The following is a 21,012-nucleotide window of genomic DNA, read 5'->3' as shown; positions in this document are numbered from 1 at the left end:
GTCATGTGCTGTTTGGGGAGTGTTTTTTGGAAGGGCCATCCTGCGTGACACTGCAGTGCCACTCCTAGATGGGCCAGGTGTTTGTGTCGGCCACTAGGGTCGCTTATCTTACTCACACAGCTACCTCATTGCGCCTCTTTTTTTCTTCTTTGCATCATGTGCTGTTTGGGGAGTGTTTTTTGGAAGGGCCATCCTGTGTGACACTGCAGTGCCACTCCTAGATGGGCCAGGTGTTTGTGTCGGCGACTAGGGTCGCTTAGCTTAGTCATCCAGCGACCTCGGTGCAAATTTTAGGACTAAAAATAATATTGTGAAGTGTGAGGTATTCAGAATAGACTGAAAATGAGTGGAAATTATGGTTTTTGAGGTTAATAATACTTTGGGATCAAAATGACCCCCAAATTCTATGATTTAAGCTGTTTTTTAGTGTTTTTTGAAAAAAACACCCGAATCCAAAACACACCCGAATCCGACAAAAAAAATTCGGTGAGGTTTTGCCAAAACGCGGTCGAACCCAAAACACGGCCGCAGAACCGAACCCAAAACCAAAACACAAAACCCGAAAAATTTCAAGTTCACATCTCTAGTTGAAAGTGGCCCGCAATTTTTCGGGCCACCAACTGCATATCCTGCACACCCCTCTCATTTTAAAAAAAATTCTGCACCACCAAATTAATTGTATGTGCAAAACATGGTACGTGCTGGAATTTGCCCAGATGTAATGCACGCACAATATTGGTGGCGTTGTCAAATATCACAAATTCCCAGGAGAGTGTAATTGGGGTAAGCCATTCTGCAATGATGTTCCTCAGTTTCTGTAAGAGGTTGTCAGCTGTGTGCCACTTACGGAAAGCGGTAAAACATAGCATAGCCAGCCTAGGAATGAGTTGGCATTTGCGAGATGCTGCTACTGGTGCCGCTGCTATTGTCGCTGCGGGAGGCCATATATTTACCCAGTGCGCTGTCACAGTCATATAGTCCTTAGTATGCCCTGTTCCACTTGTCCACATGTCCATGGTTAAGTGGACAGTGGGTACATCTGCATTTTGTAAGATACTAAGGACACTTTTTCTGACGTCTCTGTACATTCTCAGTATCGCCTGCCTAGAGAAGTGGAACCTAGATGGGATTTGATACCGGGAACACAGTATCTCAAACAATTCTCTAAGTCCCACTGAACTAATGGTGGATACCGGACGCACGTCTAACACCAACATAGCTGTCAAGGCCTCAGTTATCCGCTTTGCAAAAGAATGACTGCTGTCATATTTCATCTTCCTCACAATGGACTGTTGGACAGTCAATTGCTTACTGGAAGTAGTATAAGTGGTGTTCCGACTTCCCCTCTGGGATGATGATCGACTCCCAGCAGCAACAACAGCAGCAGCAACAGCAGGTGTACCACTCGAGGATCCTCCTGAGGAATCCCGGTTAGGAGAGGACTCCTCAGCCTTGACAGTGACATGGCCTGCAGGACTACTGACGTTCCTGACTGAGGAGGAAGTTGATGTTGAGGGAGTTGGTGGTGTGGCTTGCAGGAGCTTGGGTACAAGAGGAAGAAGAGATTTAGGTGTCAGTGGACTGCTTACGCTCTTTACCAAAGTTTCACAACTTGACACTGACTTATGATGAATGCGCAGCAGGTGACATATAAGGGAGGTTGTTCCTAGGTGGTTAACGTCCTAACCCCTACTAATTACAGATTGACAGAGGCAACAGATGACTTGACACCTGTTGTCCGGATTTGTGGAGAAATAATTCCACACCGAAGAGGTGGGTTTTTTGATAGTTTGCCCAGGCATCACAATGGGCTTATTCATCCCACAGACAACAGGTGTCTTTACCGGTGCCTGACTTAAACAAACCACATCACCATCAGAATCCTCATCGTCAACTTCCTCCTCAGCGCCAGCAACACCCATATCCTCATCCTGGTGTACTTCAACAGTGTCATCTTCAGTTTTAATATCAGGAACTGGACTGTGGGTGCTACTTCCAGCACTTGCAGGGGGCGTGCAAATGGTGGAAGGAGCTACCTCTTCCTGTCCACTGTTGGGAAGGTCAGGCATTGCAACTGCCGACACACTTGGACTCTCCTTGGTGATTTGTGATACCATCTCAGAAGGCACAGTTCTTTTCTGTGCTTTTTCCAGATTAACTCTTTTAATTTTTCTAGCGGGAGGATGAGGGCTTCCATCGTCATGTGAAGCTGAACCACTAGTCATGAACATAGGCCAGGGCCTTAGCCGTTCCTTGCCACTCCATGTCGTAAATGGCTTATTGGCAAGTTTACGTTTCTCCTCAGACTATTTCAATTTCGTTTTTTGGGTCTTTTTTTCTGAACTTTGGCTTTTTGGATTTTACATGCCCTCTACTATCACATTGGGAATCGGCCTTGGCAGCCGACGTTGATGACATTTCATCATCTATGTCATGACTAATGGCAGCAGCTTCAGCACTGGAGTTATATAACACAATATACGGCATAGGAGCACTGGACAAATAACAGCAGATGACACCATCACTGTGAATGGCACTGGACTGACTGATGTACAGGACACTACCACTGGTCTGATGCAGGACAACACAGCTAATTATACAGCAGCACTGGGCATATGGCAGATGACACCACAACTGTGAATGGTCACTGGACTAACTGATGCACAGGACACTAGCACTGGTCTGATGTGGGACAACACAGCTAATTATACAGCAGCACTGGGCATATTGCAGCAGATAACACCACCACTGTGAATGGTCATTGTACTGACTGATGCACACCACACTAGCACTGGACTGTTGCAGCACAAATTACACCACCCTGAATTGATGCAGCACAACACAGCACCCTATACAGCAGCACTGGACATATGGCAGCAGAGGACACAACTTGGACAGGTTCAACACACGGACACTGAGGACACTGAGAGAACGGAAACACGTCCTCTCTCTACACTCTCCAATGCCGGAGTGAAAATGGTGGGGACGCGTGTCTCCTTATATGGAATATAAATCCCACGAGAATCCAACAGTGGGATGATGATGTTTTGCCTCGTTCTGGTTTCCGAGTCAGACGGGAAAACCCGAGCCTGACTCAGATCCAGGCTCAGCGCGTGAAGTCCGGTAGGGTTCGGTTCTCTGAGAACCGAACCCGCTCATCTCTAATTTCTACATAGCCATAACTCTGTCTACATACAGATGCTACTTTTATGTCCAAAGGTCCTGTTGCCAGTGACTTGCGGTGAGATCGGTGGCTGGAGAGACTGGCTAGTATAAGAGCCAGATTTACACACACATATTTAATTTTAAACCCAATGGTTTACGTGGGCAAGGTGCAACAGTATATACATTGTTACCAAATACAGTATATATCAGAGTTTTTTTCATCTTACCAAGTAATAACATGAAAATAGTTTCCGTAAATAAAAAAAATAAAAACTAACCATAAAAAAGACAAGAAGAGGGCATTAAAAAGTTTTTAAAACCTATATTTTTCACTAATAAAATAATACATGTTGCAGAACCTCTACAAAGTGGCCTAAAACTTGTTGAGCACTATCTGCTTCTTCCTTGTGGCAGGGACATACTGTATGTTGCCCAGAGGAGAGGAGTGGTCAAGCCCTGTGCCCCCTTACCCAGCACCAGCAGCCGCTCACCAGCATGTGCCCCTGCATTTTAGCTGTCTTGATCATCAGCTTCTCCTTCATGTTGGCAGTTCCTGGTTGTGTGCTAGGGAAGTTCCCAGGTACAGTAGGTCACCTGACACTGCATCAAGCAATATCCCCTTATTGAAGCAGATTTGATAGCTTCCTTCCCTTGTGCTGTGTTTTGCAGTACTAGCCACAATGTGGACCTGTACTGTACTGTTTTTTCATTTTTTTTTATTCTATTCTACCTTTGTGGAATAAATATCTTTTTTACATGAAGGATTGGATGAATCATTACGGATAAAAAATAGTTTTTTTATTATTGCTTTTACTGCTGAGAAACTGTCCATTTGTTACCAATATTGGGAATAAAAGATTGATGACTGAAGACTCTGTGTGGGACTACTGGTGTCTACCTACAATCTGGGTTAATACATGTGTGCTAAAAGTGGAACCAGAGATAAAGATAACTTTTAAGGTACTTCTACTCCTGGTCCCAGGTGAGTGTGTCCTCTGAAGGGGGTTTGTCTTCTGATATGCACTGTCTACCAAGCAACCAGAGTGAGACAAAGTAGTCCACATGCTTACAGTTATCTTGATGTGAATGCATTGTTTTGTGGCTATGTGAGTCTACGGGTGAAATCCTAACTCTATCAAATCAGAATATAAGCTGTATAACAAGATTCTTCTATATATTTCCTGTTACCCAAGAAATGTGGGACAGCTAAATAGAGAAGGAACCGTTTCTTAGAAGATTGATTCATCCACAAGGAGGCAGCGCTTTTGGAATCACCCATTTTGTTGTATACAGTGTGGACCTACCTCCAGCTCCAGACAGTTTCTGACTATCATAGAGGGGAGGCTGTGCTCATAGCTGTCGCACCTCTGGTTTCTCTCTGACAATCCCTGTATTTCCAGCGGGGCGCTGCAAATTTGGTAAGTTTTGACTAAAAAAATTATTAGAATAATACAAAGATGATATTTAAAAGTTATATCTTCTTTGTATTATTCTAATTATTTTTATAGTCAAAACTCTGAAGTATACTGTAATATAACAGGTGAGGCTCTACCGCCCCTGCCTACTCTTACTGCATGTCACTACCTGTTGCCACCCAGTCATGCCCTTGCAGCTATCTGTGGGAAGAGACCAATATGCATATTAACTGGTCTGTATGCACACAGGATTCTAAAGAGCTGCAGAAGTGTGTCTTTATTCACTGTAATCATGCTAAACAATGGCTGCAGAAGCATTTCCTGTATAACAAACACTTCCTTTGTAACACTTCCTGTATGACAGTATGGGTGGCAATGATGTAACGTCAAACATCCACATATAGCATACATATACATCTCCCTTTTTCAACATAAAGAACAATGGGGGTCATTCCGAGTTGATCGTAGCTGTGCTAAATTTAGCACAGCTACGATCAGGCACTCAGACATGCGGGGGGACGCCCAGCACAGGGCTTGTCCGCCCCGCATGTCAGTGCCGCACCCTGCAGAAGTGCAAAAGCATCGCACAGCGGCGATGCTTTTGCATGTGAGGAGTAATTCCCGGCCCGCGCAGCTCCTGCGGCTGGCCGGGAGAACCTCTTCGCTGCGCGGGTCGCAGCGGCTGCATGTGACGTCATGCAGCTGCCGCGGCCCGCCCCCCCCACCGGTCCAGCCACGCCTGCGTTGGCCGGATCGCACCCCCTAAATGGCGGCTTAATGCCGCCGTCCAGCCCCCTCCTACCCAGCGACCGCCTCTGCCTGTCAATTAGGCAGAGGCAATCGCTAGGGAGCAACGGCCTTCAGCCGTCCAGCATGCGCCGGTGCAATGCGGTGCTGGCGCATGCGCAGATTCGACCCAATCACTGCGCTTCGATAGACTGCAGCGAGCGATCGGGTCGGAATGACCCCCATTATCCAGGTGTGTGGGTGTAAGACAGTTTAACAGGTGTTGGATGCGGGGGCATAAACTGCTTTGAGCTGCAACCTGGAGTTCTGCACAGCATCTGGCACATTGTTCTCAATTTGATCTTAAGTTAAACTTGGTGGTGTGAATGATGGTGTGGTGGCACCTGGATAGAAGGCATTGAGCAGTCAATAGGTGTTCTGAGTTTGTTTATGCGCTGGAGGAGTTCACATGACATGACGTTTTACTTGGTGCCAGTGTCAAATTATATCAGATGCATGCCCTCCAACATTTTACACAAAAAAATTGGTACAAATTAGAAAAGTGGCGTGGCCACGGGTAAAGGGACGTGGTCACACCCCTTTTTATACTTTCATTGGAAGTTTGAAGAGCCAAATATTGGTACAGACTATAAAAAAAAGGTACTGTACCTATTAAAAAGGTACAGTTGGAGGGTATGCAGATGGCATTATTTGTCTCCTTCACTATGGTGGTAAATATTCGGCCGTGAGGTTAATACTCTTGCAGTGGAGACCTGTGCCCGGGGTATTTTCTGGCAGAGTGGCCACAGTGTCAACTTGGTGCGGTGGGCTAGTGAAACAGGCAGTGCAAGGTTATCATCATCAGATTTAGGCTTGGATCACACAAGTGTGCAAATTTATTTTGTTTGCCACAATCACTGCAGCATTTATTGAAAGCAGGACATTTGTGGCGTGTATGTTGTTGCACGTGTTGTTATAATGTGCATACATCAGACTGTCTGTTAAATTCCATTGCACTTTTATTGCAGATGGCATTATTTGTCTCCTTCACTATGGTGGTAAATATTCGGCCGTGAGGTTAATACTCTTGCAGTGGAGACCTGTGCCTGGGGTATTTTCTGGCAGAGTGGCCACAGTGTCAACTTGGTGCGGTGGGCTAGTGAAACAGGCAGTGTAAGGTTATCATCATCAGATTTAGGCTTGGATCACACAAGTGTGCAAATTTATTTTGTTTGCCACAATCACTGCAGCATTTATTGAAAGCAGGACATTTGTGGCGTGTATGTTGTTGCACGTGTTGTTATAATGTGCATACATCAGACTGTCTGTTAAATTCCATTACACTTTTATTGGACTGCTTATGCAGCATTACATTTGTATAGCTGTGTGCACTGTTAATTCCTTCTCATGTAATAAAGGTGCACAAGTTATGTCATTATAAGTTCCATACACAAGCCTGTTCCTGATGATCTTACTTGCTAATGCACCATAATCAAATTTATTTGCTACTAGTTTCAATTTGACAGCATATGATTGTATACTGTCAGAGTTGCTCTGCACAGCAGTGTTAAAAGCATATCTGTCTATTATAACATTTTTCATTAGTAAGCATATCTCATCTTATTTTTTTATTAGTGTTTCTGGATCCGATCAACTCGGAATGACCCCCAATGATGTAACTTACACCCGTCCAGATACAGAATACATCTACAATTCATTTGACTCAGAATGGCTCGTTATTGCTTTAAGTTGCATATGCAGTCTGAGAGGCCTGTGCAAATAGCTAAAAATCATTTGCATTACGACAGTAACCCAATGGGACTTCTTGTATGTGAAAGTAATGTTCTTCATGAGGAATAAACTGAAATCATAGCAGCTGTGATGTTACATATAGGGCAGGCTTCAAATGTTCCGTCCCTCCTCTTGCCCCCTATCGGGATTCTAATGTTACTGCCGATGGGTGCGACAACTTCATTTCAGCTCGCTACCCCCGGAGAGATTTATCAAAGCTTCTGAAGAGGAGGAAACTTACAGATAAAAACCAATCAGATTCTAGCTTTATGCGGAGATGTACTAAGCCTTGGAGAGAGATAAAGTACAAGCCAATCAGCAACTGTCATGTAATGTTACAGGCTGTGTTTGACAAATGACAGGAGCTGATTGGTTGGTAATTTATCTATCTCTACTTTATCACTCTCCAAGGCTTAGTACATCTGCCCCATCATTTTATAGAATGTACTAGACGATTGATAGCTAGAATCTGGTGGTACCTTCACTTGTACTGTTTAGAAGGTTTCATAAATCTCCCCCATAACATCCTACTTATAAAATCAGTCCAAAAAAAGAGGATTTTCTATCTCAACTCATTTAAATAGAGAAAATGTCATCAGACAAATTATGTTAAAAGTTGGCCATTTTGGGTCTTGTCAAATGTGCTAGCAATCTAAGAGGTGTGAGAAACATTAGATACATAAGATAGCATGATAATAAATGTAGATACTGTTCGTGACGTGTGTCTGACTCCTATATATGGCAATAATACTGTTGGAGGATAGATGGTAAAAGGCGATGATTTAATACCTACCGGTAATTCCTTTTCTCGTAGTCCATAGGGGATACTGGGAAACGTAGTTACCATGGGTATAGATCGGGTTCATTGGAGCCTGGCACTTTAAGAAATCATTAGTGTGTGCTGGCTCCTCCCCTCTATGCCCCTCCCACAGACTCAGTCTAGGAAAACTGTGCACGAGGAGACGGACATACTTTGAGAGAAGGATATAAACTGCCTGACCAAACTGAAGGTCGTCTCTGGCCAAGGTGTCCAACCTATAGAACTTTACAAATATGTTTTTACCAGACCAAGTAGCTGCACGGCACAACTGTAAAGGCTGAGATGCCCCAGGCAGCTGCCCAGGAAGAACCCACCAAACTTGTGGAGTGGGCCTGGATAGAACTCTGCAGTGGCAACGCTGGCGAAGAATAGGCTTGTTGAATGGTCAATCTGAGCCAATGAGCAATGGACTGCTTAGAAGCAGGACATCCAATTTTGGTAGCGTCATGAAGGACAAACAGTGAGTCAGACTTCCTGTGACGTGCTGTCCTCTTGACGTAAATCCGCAAAGCCCTCACAATGTCCAAGGAATTTGGAGTAACCAACGTATCTGACAGTATCGGAACCACTATCGGTTGATTAATGTGAAAGGCCAAAATCACTTTCGGCAAAAACTGCGGGCGAGTCCTGAGCTCCGCCCTATCCTCGTGAAATATCAAATATGGGCTCTTACAGGATAAGGCCCCCAATTCTGACACCCGTCTAGCAGAGGCTAAAGTCAGCAACATGACAATCTTCCAAGTAAGATATTTCAAGTCCACCCTGTGCAAGGGTTCAAACCAGTCCGACTGGAGAAAGGTCAATACCACATTGAGATCCCACTGAGCTGTGGGAGGAACAAAGGGTGGTTGAATGCGAAGAACACTCTTCAGGAATGTCTGTACTTACGGAAGTACCGCCAGTTGTTTCTGGAAGAAGATGGAGAGAGACAAAATCTGAACCTTGATGCAACCATAACCTTAGACCCAGGAAGAGCAGAAAACGGCCAAGTTGAAGCTCTGCTGGAGAATATTTTGTACCCTCACACCAAGAAACATATTTCTTCCAGATATGGTGGTAATGTTTTGACGTGACCACCTTACGGGCCTGGACCATAGTGGAAATAACCTTGGATGATAGACCTTTTCTGGCTAGAATCTCCCTCTCAACTTCCAAGCCATCAAACGTAGCCACAGTAAGTCTAGATAGATGAACGGTCCTTGTGTTGATGAAGCTCCTTCTTCAACACAAGCAGCAGAGGCCAGGGTTCCGCCAGAGACATGGTCAGGAGGTCTGCATACCAGGCCAGTCGAGGCCAAACCGGGGCAATTAGAATTGCCTGAGCACTTTCCCTTTTGAGTCTTTTAGAACTCTGGAAATGAGAGGGATTGGAGGAAACAGGTATACAAACTGTTAAGACCATGGCGCCATCAGAGGGTCCATTGCTGCAGCCTGCGGATCCCTCATTCTGAAACAGTAATGGTGAAGCTTCTTGTTGAGATGAGAGGCCATCAGGTCTATCTGCGGACAGCCCCACCGGTGAACCAGTTGTTGAAACACCTGAGGGTGATGGCCCCATTCCCCCGGATGGAGGTCTTGCTTGTTGAGGAAGTCTGCTTCCCAATTGTCCACACCTGGAATGAATATGGCTGAGATGGCCCTTGCATTGGCTACTGCCCAGAGGAGTATCTGCGACACCTCTGCATTATTGCCCTGCTTTTGTTCCAACCTGCCGGTTTATGTACGCCACCGCTGTGGCATTGTCCAACTGCACCTGGATGGCTTGATTTGGAGAAGAGAGGAGGCTTGCATAAGAGCATTTTAAATTGCCCTGAGTTCCAGAACATTTATCGGGAGTGCAGATTCCTGACTCAACCACTTCCCCTTGAACTGAGCCCCCCAACCTCGGAAGCTGGTATCCGTTGTCAGTAGAATCCAGGGTTGGGTACTGAAACTCTGACATTCCACAAGGTGAGAGACTTGTAGCCACCATAACAGGGAGATTTGTGCTTTTGGTGACAGAACTATTCTCTCATGCATGTGCAGGTGAGACCCTGACCACTTGTCCAGCGTATCCAGCTAGAACGGACGGGCATGAAATCTGCCATACTGGATTGCCTCATAGGAGGCCACTATCTTGCCGAATAGGTGGATGCAAAGATGAATTGAGATCTTGCGGGGCCTGAGCACTGAGCGGACCATAGCCCAGATAGTGAGGGCCTTGTCCATTGGAAGGAATACCTTCTGAGACACTGTGTCCAGTATCGTTCCCACGAACTAAATTCTCTGTGATGGGTGAGATTTTTGGAAATTCAGGATCCACCCATGTTCTGTAACCAAGTCGATGCTGTGTAGCAAATGCTCCCTGGATACCGCCTTTATCAGGAGATCGCCCAAGTATGGGACTATGTTGACTCCCATCCTGCATAATTGCAGCATTATCATCACCATGATCTTTGTGAACACCCTCAGAGCTGTGGAGAGACCAAAGGGTACGTCCTGAAACTGGAAGTGGTGGTCCAGTATAGCGAACCATAGGTAAGCCTGATGAGGAGGACATATTGGGATGTACAGATAAGCATCCTGGGTATCCAGGGATACTAGGAACTCCCCCTCCTCCAGACCGGAGCCCACCGCCCTCAGGGACTTCATCTTGAGCTTGAACACACGTAGATACAAGTTCAGAAAATTTAGGTTCAAGATGGGCTGTACCGAACCGTCCTGTTTCGGTACAACAAATAGACTGGAGTAAAAACCCCTGTAGTGTAACGGAGAAGGAACTGGGATCACAATCCCCATTTGTAGCAGTTTTTGAATGGCGTCTTGCAAGGTAACCCTTGGTACGGGTGAAGCTGGTAAGCTTGACTTGAAGACTATGAGAGGAGGTAATGCTTGAAATTCCAATTGGTATAATTGGGATATGAGGTCCCTCACCCAAGGATCCCGGCAGGACTGTGCCCACACATGGGCAAAGTGGTGATGGCGAGCACCTACCAGAAAGTTGCCCTGCTGCTGTGGCCAACTGTCATGCAGAGGATGAGGATCCAGAGGCCTGGTCCAGAGATCCAGCAGCCGCTGGTTTACGGGACTTACTGAGATTTCCTCTAGCAGCATTTGAGGCACCTCTGGCTCTGCCTCTGAATCTGGCCACACGAAAGGACTGCAGAGAGGGCCCAGGGTAGGGACATCTAGCAGGAGGCGCAGCAGACGGCAGATAGGTAGACTTGCCCGCCGTTGCTTTAGAAATCCACTTGTTTAGTTCATCCCCAAACAAGGCATCCCCTGTAAAAGGAAGATTTACCACACCTTACTTGGAATCAGCATCCGCTCCATTGTCGCAGTCACAGAGCTCTGCGAGCTGAGACTTTCATAGCCTTGGAATGGGCATTAAGGAGGCCTCTCTCCTTGAGCATCTCACTCATGAAGTTAGCAGCATTTTGGATATGTTGCTTTAGCGACAGGATCTCCTTCCGAGACATAGTGTGAATCCCATCAATTATATTACCAGACTACTTAGCCATGGCCCGAGTGATCCATCCGCAGGCAATGGATGGCCTCTGTGCGACAACCACAGCTGTGTAAATGGATTTGAATGTAATCTCAATTTTACAGCCAGCCGAGTCTTTCAGGGAGACAGGTAATACAATGTAACATGACAGCCTGGACACTGAGGTGTACACAATCGGAAGGTTTTCACATATTTTCCTATCCTCAGGGGAAACGGAAAGTAATGCAGTAACCGCCTTGGGGTTTGAAAATTTCTTTTTTTTTTTTTTTTAGGATTAGCCCATACTTCCTGAGAAAGTGTGTTCAATTCCCTGGAGACTGCAAAAGTGGCCATAGATTATGTTTTTACATCAAAAACATCTCCTCATTTTCAGTCTCCTCATAGTAGGGCTTCTACACCAGGAGACAAGTATTGTCAGCAGTGTCTACTTTCACTTGACCCACTCTCATATCTGGCATGTAATTTTCAGAGTAAGAATGGAGTACATCATACCCTCCAACTGTACCTTTTTAGTAGGTACAGTACCTTTTTTTATGGTCTGTACCGATTTTTGGCTGTCCAAACTACCATTGAAAGTATAGGAAAAGGGACGCGACCACGCGTGTACCGATTTTTATGTGGAAAATGTTGGAGGGTATGAGTACATGTGTGAGTGTACGTTTATGTGAGACCAGCAGGAGGAGCCAAGAAGCCAGTCTGTAGTCAGCATCAGTTCCACAGATATTTAGAATCTGTCTTACTTGTCTGGCAGTAGCCAAATTAACATTGGTTGTAAGTCGGGCCGGATTTACAATGGGGCGGATGGAGCTGCAGCTCCAGGCCCCCCATCAAAATAGGCCACAGGAGGATCTACTGTACTGCTGTAGACAGGAAAGTATATTCCTGTTACAGTAGCCTGCCAGCGGCTGTCCTACCGAGCACCCCCTGACTGGACAAACATCGGGCATTCTGTTGCACTGTGTGAAAGAAGCTCCTCCAGGGCTCACTTCCACCTGCACGCAGCTCAGCCAGCAGCAACACACACAGTCACAGTCAGAACGAGGCCACTCTCCTTCTCCCTTCTGACCAATCTCGTTCTTTTAGCCAGCTGCTCAGCCCTCCTCCTTCCTACAGCAGTATGCTCCTCCCCTCTCCCCATCAGCTTCCTCCCCTCTTCCTCAGCTCTTCTTTCATCTCTCTCCCCTCACAGTTTCAAATGCCCCGCCCAATCGCGGCACCCCGTCCCCCTCCCCCACCTCTCCCCACCCTACCAAAACAGACACTCACAGCTCCAGACTCTAGCTGAAGAATGGAAGAAGTGGCCAAGCGTCATGACAGACTGCAGCCTCAGCATGGGTGGCAGCTACTGGATACTGTTTTCTACATAAAGTAAAGTACATAACGTACAAGTTATTGTAATTTTATTTCCATACGGCATTATCTATCTCTACCTGCATTACTACTCTTCTTTACTGTTCTTAACACACACACACTCTCCACCTATACTGTCCTCCCTTTCCATCCCCGGCCCTTTATACAGATAGAGCCACGCTAATCACGGCTCCGTCTGTGCCGGGGAGCACTCACTAATGCGCGCCAATCGCAGCGTCCATGCGCGTGTGTGTGTGTGTGTGTGTGTGTGTGTATATGTATATATATATATATATATATATATATATAGTGCTCAGAGTGGGCCGGCATACCGGCACTTTGAGCACTGACTGAAGACCCCAGCCACCACATCTTTTCCAGTTCAGCGCTATTCACGCGCCAGTTAGAGCTCTCGAACCAGCAGCCAATCAGGAGCGGCCGTGAAGCCGGTCCTGATTGGCTGCCAGTCCGCGGCAGATTTGAAAATAGTGCTGGTCATAGTAGCCGCACCGAAGGCCGCCACCCACAGCCTCCTCACCTGAGCCGCCGTCGACAGTCTTCTCAGACGCCCACAGTCGCCTCTAAACTGCCGCGGCCGAGGGCTTCCTCATCCACAGCACTGCCGACCACATCCTTTTCCGCACCGCCGCAGACGCCAATAGCCCCCTCCCACGCTGCCTCCTCCACCGCCCACAGCCTCCTCATCCTTCGAACCGCCGACCACAGCCTCCTCCGCACCACCGCTGCTCATTAGGTAATCTCTTACTCTGCTGCCTTTCTCTCTCCCTAGTCCCTACTGTATGTCCTTGTTGTCTCTCTGTCACACTCCCTGTCATTGCTGTCACTCTTCCTGTCCCTATGTCCCTGCTGTCACTGTCCCTATGTCCCTGCTGTCCCTCTCCCTGTCCCTGCTGTCACTTTCCCAGTCTCTGTCCCTGCAGTCACTCTCCCAGTCCCTGAATATTGTCTCATTCTGTGTGACTTGTGGCTCATACTGTGTGGCATAATGTGAATTTCGGCTAATTCAGTGTGGCATAATGTGAATTTCTGCGAATTCAGTGTGGCATAATGTGAATTTTGTCTCATTCAGTGTGGTGTAATGTTAATTTGTCTCATACTGTGTGGCATAATATGAATTTCGGCTCATACTGTGTGGCATATTTGAATTTCGGCTCATGCTGTGTCGTGTAATGTGAATTTTGGCTCATTCCATGTGGTATAATGTGAAAGTTGCACCAGTACTAGATAGTATAAGGGGTCCTGCTATTGTGCGTGCATAGTTACAGCCTTCACTTTTCCATACCCCCACTTCAAATCGGCTCTACCCCAGCCCCTCTATCTGCTGCTCCTATCCTGTCCTCACCCATGCATTGGCCTACACCCCGCCCTCTCCCATATTTACCCCATTTCCGTCAGCCGGCCAGGTCCTCCTCCTAGGCTAGGTCTGTCCTGTCTCCCTATATGCATGCATGCCGGAGACAGGACAGACCTTAGCTGATTACCATCATCACTAAGTGCCATTTTTATTTAATTTGTTAGATTACAGTCACATTAACAACAGTTGTTTCCCTTTATAGACTCTCACAATACACTATTATACCCCCCCATGCAGACCACACCCCAACAACACTGGTCACACATGCCACATCACTAGTCACACCCTCTGCGGTAGCACATAATAGGCCTTTCATAAATTTCAGCTCCAGGCCCACCTGGACCTCTATCTGGCAGTGGTTATAAGTCCCCTAAAAGAGACCAACCATTGTTCCTCCTGAGTACTACTTCATATGTGAGGGAAGGGAGCACTGAATACACAGCAATGATCCCCCTGGTGAAGGGGAAAACTTTGGGTTGCATGAGGGACATGCGGACATTTTGCCAGACATTCTGATTTAGCAGAACCCACACACAGTATAGGTGAAATAACGCACAATATATAAGTGAAATAACACAGGGGGTAATTCAGAGTTGATCGCAGCAGCAAATTTGTTAGCAGATGGGCAAAACCATGTTCACTGCGGGGAGTGGGGGGCGGATGTAATATGTGCAGAGAGAGTTAGATTTGGGTGGGTTATTTTGTTTCTGTGCAGGGTAAATACTGGCTGCTTTATGTGTACACTGCAATTTAGATTTCAGTTTGAACACCCTTCACCCAAATCTAACTCTCTCTGCACATGTTACATGTTACAGTATATCTGCGCCCCCCCCCCCCCCCCTCCTCCTGCACTGCACATGGTTTTGCCCATCTGCTAACAAATTTGCTGCTACGATCAGGTCTGAATTAGGCCCACAGTGCAGTGAAATAACACATACACCCCAGACATCTGAATGGAGTGGAATAAAGAGGGAAAGACCAGTACACAATGCACACAGTCAAAGGAGTGCTCTGCTGGACATAAACCAGAGCCTGCGATAAGGCAGCTGGTTTCCTTTACAATTATATGCTTCTCCCTTTCTATAATCCCCCTGGTATCATATATAGTGATTTTAACAGGGTTTGTGGAGGAGCAGTGTGCTGTGTGCAGCCTGTAGTTAGGAGCCGCTAGAAATGGCGCTTCTGAACCGCTGGTCCCGCTCTCTGGGAAGCCCCGCCCTCATAATGGCGCACGGTTCCTATGTGAATATTTATACTGTCATTGTACTTTTTATGGTTAAAAAGGGGTTAAAACACCTTTTAGAGCTAGAGCCAGTGTGGGTGTCCGCGGCTGGCACCTCAGCCTGCAGCCGAGTGTCCGCCGCCCCTTATCCCACCATTTCCACCAGGGACCCGCTAACCGAGACTCCGGTGCCTGTACTCACCACACCACATCTTCGGCATCTGTTAGTGGTGGCAGCATGCTGCCGGCATGTGCACACACCCTGGGGGTATGTGAAACAGCGCCTACAGGGCTTAATGTCCTGTCAGTGGGGATATGAACTAGAGATGAGCGCCTGAAATTTTTCGGGTTTTGTGTTTTGGTTTTGGGTTCGGTTCCGCGGCCGTGTTTTGGGATCGAACGCGTTTTGGCAAAACCTCACCGAATTATTTTTGTCGGATTCGGGTGTGTTTTGGATTCGGGTGTTTTTTTCCAAAAACACTAAAAAACAGCTTAAATCATAGAATTTGGGGGTCATTTTGATCCCAAAGTATTATTAACCTCAAAAACCATAATTTACACTCATTTTCAGTCTATTCTGAATACCTCACACCTCACAATATTATTTTTAGTCCTAAAATTTGCACCGAGGTCGCTGTGTGAGTAAGATAAGCGACCCTAGTGGCCGACACAAACACCGGGCCCATCTAGGAGTGGCACTGCAGTGTCACGCAGGATGTCCCTTCCAAAAAACCCTCCCCAAACAGCACATGACGCAGAGAAAAAAAGAGGCGCAATGAGGTAGCTGTGTGAGTAAGATTAGCGACCCTAGTGGCCGACACAAACACCGGGCCCATCTAGGAGTGGCACTGCAGTGTCACGCAGGATGGCCCTTCCAAAAAACCCTCCCCAAACAGCACATGACGCAAAGAAAAAAAGAGGCGCAATGAGGTAGCTGTGTGAGTAAGATTAGCGACCCTAGTGGCCGACACAAACACCGGGCCCATCTAGGAGTGGCACTGCAGGTGGTTACAAGAGGAAGGGATTTACTGGTCAGTGGACTGCTTCCGCTGTCACCCAAAGTTTTTGAACTTGTCACTGACTTATTATGAATGCGCTGCAGGTGACGTATAAGGGAGGATGTTCCGAGGTGGTTAACGTCCTTACCCCTACTTATTACAGCTTGACAAAGGGAACACACGGCTTGACACCTGTTGTCTGCATTTCTGGTGAAATACCTCCACACCGAACTGACCGAAGAGCTGATTTTTTTGGTATTTTCACCTGGCATGTCAACGGCCATATTCCTCCCACGGACAACAGGTGTCTCCCCGGGTGCCTGACTTAAACAAACCACCTCACCATCAGAATCCTCCTGGTCAATTTCCTCCCCAGCGCCAGCAACACCCATATCCTCCTCATCCTGGTGTACTTCAACACTGACATCTTCAATCTGACTATCAGGAACTGGACTGCGGGTGCTCCTTCCAGCACTTGCAGGGGGCGTGCAAATGGTGGAAGGCGCATGCTCTTCACGTCCAGTGTTGGGAAGGTCAGGCATCGCAACCGACACAATTGGACTCTCCTTGTGGATTTGGGATTTCGAAGAATGCACAGTTCTTTGCTGTGCTGCTTTTGCCAGCTTGAGTCTTTTCATTTTTCTAGCGAGAGGCTGAGTGCTTCCATCCTCATGTGAAGCTGAACCACTAGCCATGAACATAGGCCAGGGCCTCAGCCGTTCCTTGCCACTCCGTGTGGTAAATGGCATATTGGCAAGTTTACGCTTCTCCTCCGACAATTTTATTTTAGGTTTTGGAGTCCTTTTTTTACTGATATTTGGTGTTTTGGATTTGACATGCTCTGTACTATGACATTGGGCATCGGCCTTGGCAGACGACGTTGCTGGCATTTCATCGCCTCGGCCATGACTAGTGGCAGCAGCTTCAGCACGAGGTGGAAGTGGATCTTGATCTTTCCCTAATTTTGGAACCTCAACATTTTTGTTCTCCATATTTTAATAGGCACAACTAAAAGGCACCTCAGGTAAACAATGGAGATGGATGGATTGGATACTAGTATACAATTATGGACGGGCTGCCGAGTGCCGACACAGAGGTAGCCACAGCCGTGAACTACCGCACTGTACTGTGTCTGCTGCTAATATATAGACTGGTTGATAAAGAGATAGTATACTCGTAACTAGTATGTATGTATAAAGAAAGAAAAAAAAAACCACGGTTAGGTGGTATATACAATTATGGACGGGCTGCCGAGTGCCGACACAGAGGTAGCCACAGCCGTGAACTACCGCACTGTACTGTGTCTGCTGCTAATATATAGACTGGTTGATAAAGAGATAGTATACTCGTAACTAGTATGTATGTATAAAGAAAGAAAAAAAAACCACGGTTAGGTCACTGGTATATACAATTATGGACGGGCTGCGGAGTGCCGACACAGAGGTAGCCACAGCCGTGAACTACCGCACTGTACTGTGTCTGCTGCTAATATATAGACTGGTTGATAAAGAGATAGTATACTCGTAACTAGTATGTATGTATAAAGAAAGAAAAAAAAACCACGGTTAGGTCACTGGTATATACAATTATGGACGGGCTGCCGAGTGCCGACACAGAGGTAGCCACAGCCGTGAACTACCGCACTGTACTGTGTCTGCTGCTAATATATAAACTGGTTGATAAAGAGATAGTATACTCGTAACTAGTATGTATGTATAAAGAAAGAAAAAAAAAACCACGGTTAGGTCACTGGTATATACAATTATGGACGGGCTGCCGAGTGCCGACACAGAGGTAGCCACAGCCGTGAACTACCGCACTGTACTGTGTCTGCTGCTAATATATAGACTGGTTGATAAAGAGATAGTATACTCGTAACTAGAGATGAGCGGGTTCGGTTTCTTTGAATCCGAACCCGCACGAACTTCACTTTTTTTTCCACGGGTCCGAGCGACTCGGATCTTCCCGCCTTGCTCGGTTAACCCGAGCGCGCCCGAACGTCATCATGACGCTGTCGGATTCTCGCGAGGCTCGGATTCTATCGCGAGACTCGGATTCTATATAAGGAGCCGCGCGTCGCCGCCATTTTCACTCGTGCATTGAGATTGATAGGGAGAGGACGTGTCTGGCGTCCTCTCCATTAGAATAGAGATAGATAGATTAGATAGAGAGAGATTGTGCAGAGTCGCAGACAGAGTTAGTTTACCACAGTCAGTGACCAGTGCAGTTGCTAGTTAACTTTTATTTAATATAATATATCCGTTCACTTCTCTCTGCTATATCCGTTCTCTGCCTGAAAAAAAAAACGATACACAGCACAGTCAGTCACACAGTGTGACTCAGTCTGTGTGCACTCAGCTCAGCCCAGTGTGCTGCACAGTCATCAATGTATAAATTAAAAGCTTATAATTAATTGTGGGGGAGACTGGGGAGCACTGCAGGTTGTTAGCAGGAGCCAGGAGTACAATTATATTAATTAACAGTGCACACTTTTGCTGCAGGAGTGGTGACCAGTGCCTGACCACCAGTATAGTATTGTTGTATACTACTAATATCTCTTTAAATATCAACCAGTCTATATTAGCAGCAGACACAGTACAGTGCGGTAGTTCACGGCTGTGGCTACCTCTGTGTCGGCACACGGCAGGCAGTCCGTCCGACCAGAATTGTATTATTTATTATTATATACCTACCACCTAACCGTGGTTTTTTTTTCATTCTTTATACCGTCATAGTGTCATCCTAATTGTTACGAGTATACTACTATCTCTTTATCAACCAGTGTACAGTGCGGTAGTTCACGGCTGTGGCTACCTCTGTGTCGGCACACGGCAGGCAGTCCGTCCGACCAGAATTGTATTATTTATTATTATATACCTACCACCTAACCGTGGTTTTTTTTTCATTCTTTATACCGTCATAGTGTCATCCTAATTGTTACGAGTATACTACTATCTCTTTATCAACCAGTGTACAGTGCGGTAGTTCACGGCTGTGGCTACCTCTGTGTCGGCACACGGCAGGCAGTCCGTCCGACCAGAATTGTATTATTTATTATTATATACCTACCACCTAACCGTGGTTTTTTTTTCATTCTTTATACCGTCATAGTGTCATCCTAATTGTTACGAGTATACTACTATCTCTTTATCAACCAGTGTACAGTGCGGTAGTTCACGGCTGTGGCTACCTCTGTGTCGGCACACGGCAGGCAGTCCGTCCGACCAGAATTGTATTATTTATTATTATATACCTACCACCTAACCGTGGTTTTTTTTTCATTCTTTATACCGTCATAGTGTCATCCTAATTGTTACGAGTATACTACTATCTCTTTATCAACCAGTGTACAGTGCGGTAGTTCACGGCTGTGGCTACCTCTGTGTCGGCAGTCGGCAGGCAGTCCGTCCATCCATAATTGTATTATTATTATAATATATACCACCTAACCGTGGTTTTTTTTTCATTCTTTATACCGTCGTCATAGTGTCATACTAGTTGTTACGAGTATACTACTATCTCTTTATCAACCAGTGTACAGTGCGGTAGTTCACGGCTGTGGCTACCTCTGTGTCGGCAGTCGGCAGGCAGTCCGTCCATCCATAATTGTATTATTATTATAATATATACCACCTAACCGTGGTTTTTTTATACCACCTAACCGTGGCAGTCCGTCCATAATTGTATACTAGTATCCAATCCATCCATCTCCATTGTTTACCTGAGGTGCCTTTTAGTTCTGCCTATAAAATATGGAGAACAAAAAAGTTGAGGTTCCAAAATTAGGGAAAGATCAAGATCCACTTCCACCTCGTGCTGAAGCTGCTGCCACTAGTCATGGCCGAGACGATGAAATGCCAGCAACGTCGTCTGCCAAGGCCGATGCCCAATGTCATAGTACAGAGCATGTCAAATCCAAAACACCAAATATCAGAAAAAAAAGGACTCCAAAACCTAAAATAAAATTGTCGGAGGAGAAGCGTAAACTTGCCAATATGCCATTTACCACACGGAGTGGCAAGGAACGGCTGAGGCCCTGGCCTATGTTCATGGCTAGTGGTTCAGCTTCACATGAGGATGGAAGCACTCAGCCTCTCGCTAGAAAACTGAAAAGACTCAAGCTGGCAAAAGCACCGCAAAGAACTGTGCGTTCTTTGAAATCCCAAATCCACAAGGAGAGTCCAATTGTGTCGTTTGCGATGCCTGACCTTCCCAACACTGGACGTGAAGAGCATGCGCCTTCCACTATTTGCATGCCCCCTGCAAGTGCTGGAAGGAGCACCCGCAGTCCAGTTCCTGATAGTCAGATTGAAGATGTCAGTGTTGAAGTACACCAGGATGAGGAGGATATGGGTGTTGCTGGCGCTGGGGAGGAAATTGACCAGGAGGATTCTGATGGTGAGGTGGTTTGTTTAAGTCAGGCACCCGGGGAGACACCTGTTGTCCGTGGGAGGAATATGGCCGTTGACATGCCAGGTGAAAATACCAAAAAAATCAGCTCTTCGGTGTGGAGGTATTTCACCAGAAATGCGGACAACAGGTGTCAAGCCGTGTGTTCCCTTTGTCAAGCTGTAATAAGTAGGGGTAAGGACGTTAACCACCTCGGAACATCCTCCCTTATACGTCACCTGCAGCGCATTCATAATAAGTCAGTGACAAGTTC

The sequence above is a fragment of the Pseudophryne corroboree genome, chromosome 1, assembly GCF_028390025.1.
Source record: "Pseudophryne corroboree isolate aPseCor3 chromosome 1, aPseCor3.hap2, whole genome shotgun sequence".
NCBI classification, from domain to species: Eukaryota; Metazoa; Chordata; class Amphibia; order Anura; family Myobatrachidae; genus Pseudophryne; species Pseudophryne corroboree.
This window is presented reverse-complemented; position numbering follows the sequence as displayed.